Source organism: Triturus cristatus, chromosome 1_2 (genome assembly GCF_964204655.1).
Source record: "Triturus cristatus chromosome 1_2, aTriCri1.1, whole genome shotgun sequence".
Taxonomy (NCBI): Eukaryota; Metazoa; Chordata; class Amphibia; order Caudata; family Salamandridae; genus Triturus; species Triturus cristatus.
Window position 1 is genome coordinate 267867278 of NC_140580.1, and position 11789 is coordinate 267879066.

At 42.4% G+C, this 11789-nt stretch overlaps 1 protein-coding gene across 1 annotated transcript in view; it reads right to left on the reverse strand.

Moving 5' to 3' along the window:
- SORBS1 (sorbin and SH3 domain containing 1) overlaps window positions 1-1539 on the reverse strand; it is a 1103390-nt gene extending 1101851 nt beyond the window's left edge. Inside the window, exon 1 of the mRNA XM_085603602.1 lies at window positions 1521-1539. The gene's annotated coding sequence lies outside the window, so the exon portion shown is untranslated. The remainder of the gene's footprint in view (window positions 1-1520) is intronic.
- Window positions 1540-11789: the final 10250 nt, after the last annotated feature.

Here is an 11789-nt window from a genome sequence, read left to right on the forward strand (position 1 = left end):
CTAAGATGCTTATGAGTCATAAACGTGTGGTCGGGGTACTAGGTAAAGAACATCACTCTTCGCAAAGCAGGCCAGTTGCCCCGGCCCTCACGGTTTATGACGCCAAAGCAGTTAGCTCAGTCCTTTACGGAGCTGAGCTATGGGGGTTTGATAATGTAGATGACATCTGCAGTTCTGAGCACAAGTTTTTGAGGGACCTGGTGATGCTTCCCCGTAACGTCCCATTAACACCTTTAATGTACGACAATGGCAGGCGGTTGTTCAGAGATATTGCTAAGTTGCGCCCATTGCTCTTCTGGGCCTGTATAAGGCGGACTCCTGAACTTTTTAAATTTGCTATAGCACTAACTGAGGTGATGAGCTTAGATGTTGATCATAGAGTCAGCTGGATATCAAGTGTCAGGAAAACACTGACATCTCTGGGCCTCAAAGAATCCTGGGACAGCCGAAATCCCCCTAGCAAAGCGGAGCTAAAACGAGCGCCCTGGGACTGGATAGACAGCCAGGAACTCAGCAAGCCAAATGTGGGAAGACTAACGGAAGAATTCTATCCCCACAAGCAGAGCAGAAGCCTTGAGCCATATCTGGATATAATCCAGGCATCACGAGACAGGGAGCTGTATATTCATTTTAGGCTTGGTACGCTTCCTGTTCGTGCATTAACCACAAAATGGCGTCCTCCCAAACAGACAACAGAAGACTGTCCTTGCTGCAGAGCCCCGTTGGAGTGCATCGCCCATGTTATGTTTGCTTGCCCAGAGTATAAAGCAGCAAGGTCTAAATGGCCAAAACCAATCTACAGACAACTGGGCACGCTTGACCACCGGGTTGCACTGCGCATTCTGAAGTCTGATGCAAGAGCGCTCTTTGTTTGCGGGGTGGCCAAGTTCCTTAGCCATGCTTGGATAGTTAGGCAATAAGCCTTGCGTGGGGTGGTCTAACATCACATTTTAGGTGTTAAAGAGATTGGGTTTCAGCCCAAGATGAATGCCCATCCATTGTAAAAACTCCACTTTATGCACTGGCACTTTATATAAGCTTATCTGCCCCCGAGTGAGGGCCAATATAAGTCTATCTACTGGGTGTGCACGGCGAGTTCTAAGCTCTGCTTTTACTGTGAGATCGCCATTGGGTTGGACTGATATGATTGTACTTTTTAACTGTTTTTACTGAAATTACTTATGATCTTACCAATGAACTTTTAGAAATCTTTATTGTACAGTTTTTTTGATAACTGTTTTATCTTCTGCGTTGCAACAATGTACTCTTATGTTCCGGTGGAGCACATTCTTCGGACTATCTTTGTATCACTTGTTAATTTGCATTCTTTTAACTTCTTTTTAAAATGTTGCTTGATGCTTTTATGATACCAGTTATTGAAATAAAGCAAATGATGATGAATACATATAATTTAATGTTGAAATAATATAAAAAATAAAATATATTTATTATTGAATTATTCTTAATTATAATTAATTAAAAATTTAACATTACGTTTTAATAAAATACAATTACATTACCACACTGGATGAGGTTATCCTTCTGATAAAAAAAGCCATATCTTCCAAATCTCCACCTAGCAAACAGTTCTCTGAAGAGCTGTGGCTCCTGAAACAAAAAGCAGATCTCAATAAAGAGGCTGGAACAATTTTTGCATCAAGTTTAATAGAGCTCCTTGTCCACGTCTACAATAGAGACTACAAAGAAGCTATTATTCTTGGAGAAAACATTTGCTCCCATACTTAAATCGCAGAACCTAATACTTCTGCAATAGAACACTCTCTGGTCTACCATGATGTGATCACAGCCTCCTCGACTATTCCTCAAATACCACAAAATCACAATGTACATTAGATCAATATTCAGGCTGAATAGAATTTAAATATAACAGTAGAAGAGATTTAGGGAATCTCGTCCAGTGCATATTTAAGAGAAGTAGTTGCAAATTGCTGATACCTTTAGTGAACACCGCATCAAAAATAATGGTATAAAAGATGGTTCACTTCCAAGGAATGTGCCAGAAATATGTGACAAACGACATGTTCCAATGCATTTTTGGCCAAAAGTATCAATGCAAACTGGTTGGGTTTCAACATAAATTCTTTGATGGGTTTGCTTAATATTTCTAAATGTTTGTAAGCAGTAAAAACTAGTGCTTGTTTGCTAAAACTGGGACCCACAACATGCCAAGGACCAATGAGTGGCCACCAGTCCAATATTTCTGCGAAAACTCTAAACTGACCAAACCTTGGTGGGTGTCATCAGCCTTACTGTTAAGTACTTTAATTGGACCTTATTCCCAATTCAAAAATACGTACATCCAGTTTTAATTCTATTCTAATATTTTACCTTCTTACCAACATATACATATTTACTATGACAGTCACTATTATGCACGAAAAGCTTAGAAAATAACTACAGAGAATGCAGTAAAATCTCACAGGTTTATCTCGAAATGTACAAAACAATTAAAGGAAGATTATAACTATATATTGAGAGTCACTGTAACAGTAGGGAAAATGTTGGATTGCTGATGGATAACATTTACTTTTCCCCACTCAAGGTTGGACTCAAGAGGTGTAACAATTTACTATTCCCACTCCAGTCGAAGCAACAGTAGGAAAAGTGCTGGATTGCGGAAGGGTAAAGTTTAAATCTAAAATATACATATAATTTACTATTCCCTATCCAGTCTGTACAACAGTGGGGAAAGGGTTGGACTTAGGAGGGGTAAATTGTACTATTCCCAAACTAATCTGTGCGACAGCAGGGAAAGCGTTGAGCTCAGGAGGGGTATAATGTACTCATCCCACTCCGGTCGGTGCAACAGTAGGGAAAGTGTTGGATTAAAGAAGGGTAAAATTTAAATCTAAAAATATATATATATATATATATATATATATATATATATATATATATATATATATATATTCAGTGAAAAAACCATAGGTTTCACACATGTTATAGTTGGCTGGACATTTCACTCATAAAAAACCAATGAAATTCCCCCGTTATAGTTAGTGCAGGCAACTATAACTCACGTGACCGCAATCCTCTGCTGATGACATATGTGTCTTTATGAAAAAAAAATATTTGTAATATATGTATAGCTAAAATTTAATGGAAGAAGACATGGGCAAATAAGTGTCTAAATACAGTATTAGCATCAGCAGAAGATTGCGGTCACGTGAGTTATAGTTGCCTGCACTAACTATAACGGGGGAATTTCATTGGTTTTTTACGAGTGAAATGTCCAGCTAACTATAACATGTGTGAAACCTATGGTTTTTTCACTGAATTTGCAAGGTTTTTTAAATGCTAATTCCTAACTATAACGTGAGTGAAACCTATGGTTTTTTCAGTGAATTTGTACGGTTTTTTAAAGGCTAAGTTACTTTACGCCATTCGTGGCGTGCGCGCCCACTTTACGCAGTTCGTTCCGTGCACGCACGGTGGGCACGCGGTGCGCTAAGCGCACCGCGTGCCCACGTTACGCTAGATGGGCCATGTACGCACGATGCGCTTCGCGCACCGTGCGCACATGGAGGACATATGATGCGCTTCGTTGTGAAAGGTAATATTTAATTTTTTTAAGATCTGTAATATGCCACTCACAAATGGTGCCCTTCGGGCACCATTTGCACATGGGGTGGGGAGAGTATGGATATTTTTTTTTTTATATTAATTTTTACCGTACGCGTACGGTAAGCGTAATCGGCGAAATTATCGAAAAATTAAAATTCCGTTTTTTACCTTGGGGGATCTTTGAGGACTCCCACAACATGGCTAGGTGCTTAGGAGCTGTCGAAACAGCCCCTTTACATGTTTTTGGCCTTTGTTTTTTAACCCCCTCTCAGAGTGCGAGAGAGAAAATGGCGGCCGCTACTTCCTGGTTTCGACCGATTCGAATGTTTACTAAGATCGAACAGCCAATCAGAATCGCGCTCGCGCACGTCACCGTACGCGTACGGTAAGCGCACCGTAAGCGCACCGTAAGCTGGCTCAGATATATATATTGATTTAAAGGCTATTTTCTCAGAATCTACTGAACAGATTTACACCAAACCTACAAAAGGCACTTCCTTGACCTGTAGACTACCTCTCTGCCAAATTTCAAGGAACTCTGTTCAGCCGTTCGGGCTGTAGCTGTGTCTAAAGGTCCTATGGAAAAATGCATGGGAAAAACGCGTTTTGGGACCCCCCTTTTATCTCAGCCCCCGCTTGACGAATCCCCCGAGACTTTCAGGGTAGGAGCGGAGCGTAGCGCCAGTAGGTAAAATATATATATATATATATATTATCTACTGGCGGTCGCCAGTAGATAGTTATAGTTAGGACCGTGTTTCCATAGGAAATCTCAAAATTCTATTTTGAATAACTTTGGCGCCGGTTGACGAATCCTCGCGAAATTTTCAAAACTAATGGGGCGCTCCGCTCAGCTCCTACCCTGAAAGTCTCGGGGTGATTCGTCAAGCGGGGGCCGAGAAAAAGGGGGGGTCCCAAAATGCGTTTTCCCCATGCATTTTTCCATAGGACCTTTAGACACAGCTACAGCCCGAACGGCTGAACAGAGTTACTTGAAATTTGGCAGAGAAGTAGCCATAAGGTCAAGGAAGTGCCTTTTGCAGGTCTGGTGTAAATCTGTTCAGTATTTCCTGAGAAAATAGCATTTAAAAGTATATCAATATCTATACGCGCGCACCGTGCGCGCACGGTGCGCGCACCCTGCCGTGCGCGAGCGCAATTCTGATTGGTTGTTAGATGTCGGTAAACATTCGAATCGGTCGAAACCAGGAAGTGTCGGCCGCCATTTTGTCTCTCGCAGTCTGAGGGGGTGGAAATAAAAGGTGGAGAACTTGAAAAGGGGGCAGAGTGGACAGTTCCTGACCCCCTAGCCTTGGTCAGGGGGTCACAGAAGCACCCCCAAGGGAGAAAAAAAACATTATTTTTTTTTTTTTTTAAATCGCGAGGTGCGCGCACTGAGCGCGCACGGCACGGACTGCGACCCGTGGGTGCTTGGTGCGCGAAGCGCACCGAGCGCACACAGTGCGCGCAAGGTGCGCGCACCTCGCCATTTAAAAAAAAATAATAATAATTCACGGTGCGCGCACGGTGAAAAACCTGAAAAAAAAATAATAATAAATAAATAACTTAGCATTTAAAAAAACGTACAAATTCACTGAAAAAACCATAGGTTTCACACACGTTATAGTTACGAATTAGCATTTAAAAAACCTTGCAAATTCACTTAAAAAACCATAGGTTTCACACATGTTATAGTTAGCTGGACATTTCACTCGTAAAAAACCAATGAAATTCCCCGTTATAGTTAGTGCAGGCAACTATAACTCACGTGACCGCAATCCTCTGCTGATGACATATGTGTCTTTATGAAAAAAAAATATTTGTAATATATGTATAGCTAAAATTTAATGGAAGAAGACATGGGCAAATAAGTGTCTAAATACAGTATTAGCATCGGCAGAAGATTGCGGTCACGTGAGTTATAGTTGCCTGCACTAACTATAACGGGGGAATTTCATTGGTTTTTTACGAGTGAAATGTCCAGCTAACTATAACATGTGTGAAACCTATGGTTTTTTCACTGAATTTGCAAGGTTTTTTAAATGCTAATTCCTAACTATAACGTGAGTGAAACCTATGGTTTTTTCAGTGAATTTGTACGGTTTTTTAAAGGCTAAGTTACTTTACGCCATTCGTGGCGTGCGCGCCCACTTTACGCAGTTCGTTCCGTGCACGCACGGTGGGCACGCGGTGCGCTAAGCGCACCGCGTGCCCACGTTACGCTAGATGGGCCATGTACGCACGATGCGCTTCGCGCACCGTGCGCACATGGAGGACATATGATGCGCTTCGTTATGAAAGGTAATATTTAATTTTTTTAAGATCTGTAATATGCCACTCACAAATGGTGCCCTTCGGGCACCATTTGCACATGGGGTGGGGAGAGTATGGATATTTTTTTTTTATATTAATTTTTACCGTACGCGTACGGTAAGCGTAATCGGCGAAATTATCGAAAAATTAAAATTCCGTTTTTTACCTTGGGGGATCTTTGAGGACTCCCACAACATGGCTAGGTGCTTAGGAGCTGTCGAAACAGCCCCTTTACATGTTTTTGGCCTTTGTTTTTTAACCCCCTCTCAGAGTGCGAGAGAGAAAATGGCGGCCGCTACTTCCTGGTTTCGACCGATTCGAATGTTTACTAAGATCGAACAGCCAATCAGAATCGCGCTCGCGCACGTCACCGTACGCGTACGGTAAGCGCACCGTAAGCGCACCGTAAGCTGGCTCAGATATATATATTGATTTAAAGGCTATTTTCTCAGAATCTACTGAACAGATTTACACCAAACCTACAAAAGGCACTTCCTTGACCTGTAGACTACCTCTCTGCCAAATTTCAAGGAACTCTGTTCAGCCGTTCGGGCTGTAGCTGTGTCTAAAGGTCCTATGGAAAAATGCATGGGAAAAACGCGTTTTGGGACCCCCCTTTTATCTCAGCCCCCGCTTGACGAATCCCCCCGAGACTTTCAGGGTAGGAGCGGAGCGTAGCGCCAGTAGGTAAAAAATATATATATATATATATATTATCTACTGGCGGTCGCCAGTAGATAGTTATAGTTAGGACCGTGTTTCCATAGGAAATCTCAAAATTCTATTTTGAATAACTTTGGCGCCGGTTGACGAATCCTCGCGAAATTTTCAAAACTAATGGGGCGCTCCGCTCAGCTCCTACCCTGAAAGTCTCGGGGTGATTCGTCAAGCGGGGGCCGAGAAAAAGGGGGGGTCCCAAAATGCGTTTTCCCCATGCATTTTTCCATAGGACCTTTAGACACAGCTACAGCCCGAACGGCTGAACAGAGTTACTTGAAATTTGGCAGAGAGGTAGCCATAAGGTCAAGGAAGTGCCTTTTGCAGGTCTGGTGTAAATCTGTTCAGTATTTCCTGAGAAAATAGCATTTAAAAGCATATCAATATCTATACGCGCGCACCGTGCGCGCACGGTGCGCGCACCCTGCTGTGCGCGAGCGCAATTCTGATTGGTTGTTAGATGTCGGTAAACATTCGAATCGGTCGAAACCAGGAAGTGTCGGCCGCCATTTTGTCTCTCGCAGTCTGAGGGGGTGGAAAAAAAAGGTGGAGAACTTGAAAAGGGGGCAGAGTGGACAGTTCCTGACCCCCTAGCCTTGGTCAGGGGGTCACAGAAGCACCCCCAAGGGAGAAAAAAAACATTATTTTTTTTTTTTTTTAAATCGCGAGGTGCGCGCACTGAGCGCGCACGGCACGGACTGCGACCCGTGGGTGCTTGGTGCGCGAAGCGCACCGAGCGCACACAGTGCGCGCAAGGTGCGCGCACCTCGCCATTTAAAAAAAAATAATAATAATTCACGGTGCGCGCACGGTGAAAAACCTGAAAAAAAAAATAATAATAAATAACTTAGCATTTAAAAAAACGTACAAATTCACTGAAAAAACCATAGGTTTCACACACGTTATAGTTACGAATTAGCATTTAAAAAACCTTGCAAATTCACTTAAAAAACCATAGGTTTCACACATGTTATAGTTAGCTGGACATTTCACTCGTAAAAAACCAATGAAATTCCCCGTTATAGTTAGTGCAGGCAACTATAACTCACGCGACCGCAATCCTCTGCTGATGACGTCAGATATTACATCACTGATGACATATGTGTCTTTATGAAAAATAAATATTTGTAATATATGTATAGCTAAAGATTAATGGAAGAAGACATGGGTAAATAAGTGTCTAAATACAGTGATGTAATATCTGACGTCATCAGCAGAGGATTGCGGTCGCGTGAGTTATAGTTGCCTGCACTAACTATAACGGGGGAATTTCATTGGTTTTTTACGAGTGAAATGTCCAGCTAACTATAACATGTGTGAAACCTATGGTTTTTTAAGTGAATATATTATAAAGGAGCCTTCTCGGATTTCCTCCGTTGTTTCTGGCAAAGGTAAGGACAGAGAGTTCCAATCATCCTGTTGTGGAGAGACAAGAGGGGGAGAAAGTAGTGTTGCAGCCCACCAGTCCGTGACGTCTTCTTTTTCCACCCCCATCGACCCCACCTTGTCACAGAAGCCAACATTATAGTCATACCCAAGGAGGGGGAAAATCCTCTATTGCCAAAAAATTACCGGCCAATACCTCTAATTAATGTCGACTGCAAGATTTACGTGAATATACTTGCTACTAGACTGAATGTAGTTCTTCCACAGCTGATAAGTAGCTCACAAGTTGGATTCCTTAAAAACCGAATGTCTAATGATAATACCCGCTTGTTATGTCATGTCCTAGAATAGGCAAAGCTGAAGTCAGAACCGACTATAGCAATCACTCTAGACACAGAGAAAGTGTTTGACAGAGTGTCATGACCGTTTCAAGAACATTGCATGCGATCATTCAATCTCGGGGGATTATACATTAACATGGTCATGGCCATGTATTCATTGCCTACTGCCTGTATTGTGATTAATGGGACACTCTCAGAAGCTTTTACTTTTGAACAAGGTACAAGACAGGGTTGTCCACTCTCTCCATCACTCTTTCTACTAGCCCTTGAGCCCTTAATACAGGACATCAAACGTACTAATAAGATTAAAGGAATACGATTTAAAGACACTCTTCTTAAACTAGCCGCCTAAGCGGGCGATATATTTATAGTTACGGAGGACAGGAGTCCCTCAATTAGTGCCCTGATGCTAACCATAGATCAATACTCGATTTTCTCGGGATACAAGCTATATAGGGATAAATCAGAAGTGAAGCCCTTAAATGTCCATTGTACTTGTGAAGTCTTGAATGACTTGGGCCTTACGTGGCAACCTGGCTGCATCAAATATCTAGGTATAGAGTTTGGCGGTGATATAATTGATACCCTACATCAAAATGAAACTTCTACACTGAGGAAAACTAAAACTCTCTTAGACATATGGTCACCAAAATGTATTACATGGTGGGGAAGAATTGAGACCATTAAGATGATGATCACGCCCTTAGTGAATTATCTAATTACAATGCTCCAACTTCTATTAACTGAGGATTCTCACCGAAAATTAGATGCCCTTATATCTGTGGCAATGTAAAAAGGCCAGAATTGGGCTAAAAAAAAAAGACTGGACAAATCCCTCGGTGGGGTCAACTTAGCCGACTTCAAAATGTACCATGTAGCTTTCCTGGCAAAACAAGGCTCATATTGGATTTTGCCTCCAGTTAATCACACTCCGGTATGGCTAGAGGTTGAAAAATCTCTACTTAATAACCTTGACCCAGTTGCCCTTCTTACCTCCAATCACACGAACCACAGCTGCTCAAAATCTATATTTAAAAATACAAAAGTGGCTCTACTTAAGCTAAATAAGAAATTGGACATCAGTTTGAGACGTTCAAAACACGAATCGTTATGGGACAATCACAATATTTTATATAGGGGGAAAACAATACATTACGACACCTGAATAGCTAAAGGGATCTTTTTCCCTTATCAACTAGAACACTTAACAATCCCTATCACCTTTAATGATCTCCAAGCTAAATATAACTTGGACAACCTAGAATTTTATAATTTTTTTAAGATTAGGGCGGCGCTGTCAAAGGCTAAATTACACTCCTCAGCCCCATCCCTACCAAACTTTGTAATGAAGATCAATAAGGTAGGCCACCAAGTCTCTTGGATGTATAAACTAATTCGCCCCAAGATCTCAACCTCAACACGAATCTTATATCCTTCTGGGAATCGCACTCCTCTAAACCGATCTCCTCATCAGATTGGTCACAAATTAGGTGCTGTGTCTCCAGAAATAAAATATCCCCAGTCCTTTTACAGACAACATTTTGGCTTCTACACAAAGCTTATTGGACGCCAGCTCGCCTACATCTGCAAAATATTTGAGATGATCCTAGTTGTTGGAATTGCAATGAGGAAACTGGTGACTTAGCCCATCTGATACTGCACTGTAAATGTGTTGCGTCATATTGGGACAAGGTATTTGACTTTATTTCCAAATTATTTTCTTATACCCTTAAAAAAGAACTATCCATGCTGACAACAGGATTTTTGGGGGTAGATACACTAAACGAAGATGATAAAGCCCTACTGGATCTTCTGCTTAGGTCTGCGGTTAAGACTATCCTGAATAATTGGAAAGACACGCAAAAAGCGTCATTTAAATGCTGGCTGAACTGGATTACCCACCTTAGAGGCGCTGACAATATTGCTCTCTGAAATTCCCCATGGAAAATCCCCACTAGACATATGTGGGATAGCCTAGATACATTATTATGTATTATTGTGTATTTCTATGAACAATGTATAGAGATAATGGCACCATGCTATTCACCATATACCACTGTAATGTTTTTGTTTTTTTGTTTTCTATTTCTGTTTCTTTTCTATTTAAGAAACAACCAATAAAAACTTTTGAAATAAAAAAAAAGGCGAAGCAGATATTCTTGTATCTGCGGGAGAAAAGTGCGATAGAAAGAGACCGGAAGACCATCCGGGCCCGGAGACTTACCAAGGGGTGGGTCTTTTACCGCACCAGCTTAAGTGGATCTTCAAGAAGTTGCGCGTGATACCCATCGATCGGAGTCCAGCTGCATTCCCCCAGTACTGCCTGAATCTGATCTGAATTAGGTGGTTCCCATGCATAAAGAGAAGTGTAATGATGGTGGAAGGCTTTTAGCTTGGCGGTTTCAGTGGTAGCCCATTTTATTTTTGCAATGTGAGCCTTTGCTGCCCACTTCCGAGTTTTTCCAGCGCTGTGATGTCCGGTACAGGTTGTCCTCGAACAAGCAGGCCTCCCGAGCCCGAGCTATCACAACGGAGGTTATGTGACCCCGAATTGTGGCTTTAAAGGCATCCCAAAGCACGGGGAAAGGAGTTTCTGGTAGATCATTGGACGAAAAATAGGACAGGATAGCATCATGGATCTCAGCAACATCCACGTGGTCCCGGAGGACATGGGGGGCTAGTCTCCAGCGAGGTGAGTGACGTGAATGAGGTGTGCGATCGTGTAGCAGAAGCTCCACATGGGCATGGTCCGAAATGGATATATCGGACATCGAAGCCACGAACATAATGTACCAGGGAGTGGGGAACGAATAGATAGTCAATGCAGGAGTAGGAGCGATGGACATGGGAATAATAAGAATAATCTTGTGTAGCTGGGTAGTGATAACACCAAATATCAAGCAATCCTAATTCAGTAAGCTGTTTCTTCGAGGATGCAGACATGGCCCCCGCCCCATGAAATGTACCAGCACTATGGTCTAATCCCGCATCCCACACCAGATTGAAGTCACCCCCTAGAATGAGCTGATGATCGTCATGTGTTATCTGTTCCCGTAGGAGTTCCCTGATGAAGAGATCCTGTGCTTGGTTGGGAGCATAAATATTGCAGAGAGTGAATGTCTGTACCCCAACCCGGACCTCTAGTTTGAGAAATCTGCCATTGTTGCCACAGATCACTCTGGCAGCCCTCTGTTGGATGCCTGCCCTGCAGAGAATAGCCACCCCAGCCGTTTTTGTAGGCGCAGATGCCCAGCATTGAAAGGGATATTTAGGGTGGGCCATACGGGAAGTATCCGCCTTTAACAGATGAGTCTCCTGTAAGAAGATAATGTCTGGGTTCTGTTGCAGTAAATAGCGCCAAACTTGACGACGCTTGTTAGGAGAGTTAAGACCCTTAACATTAAGAGAAAGGAGTTTCAAACAGGGTACAGAAGTCATGGTAAAAGC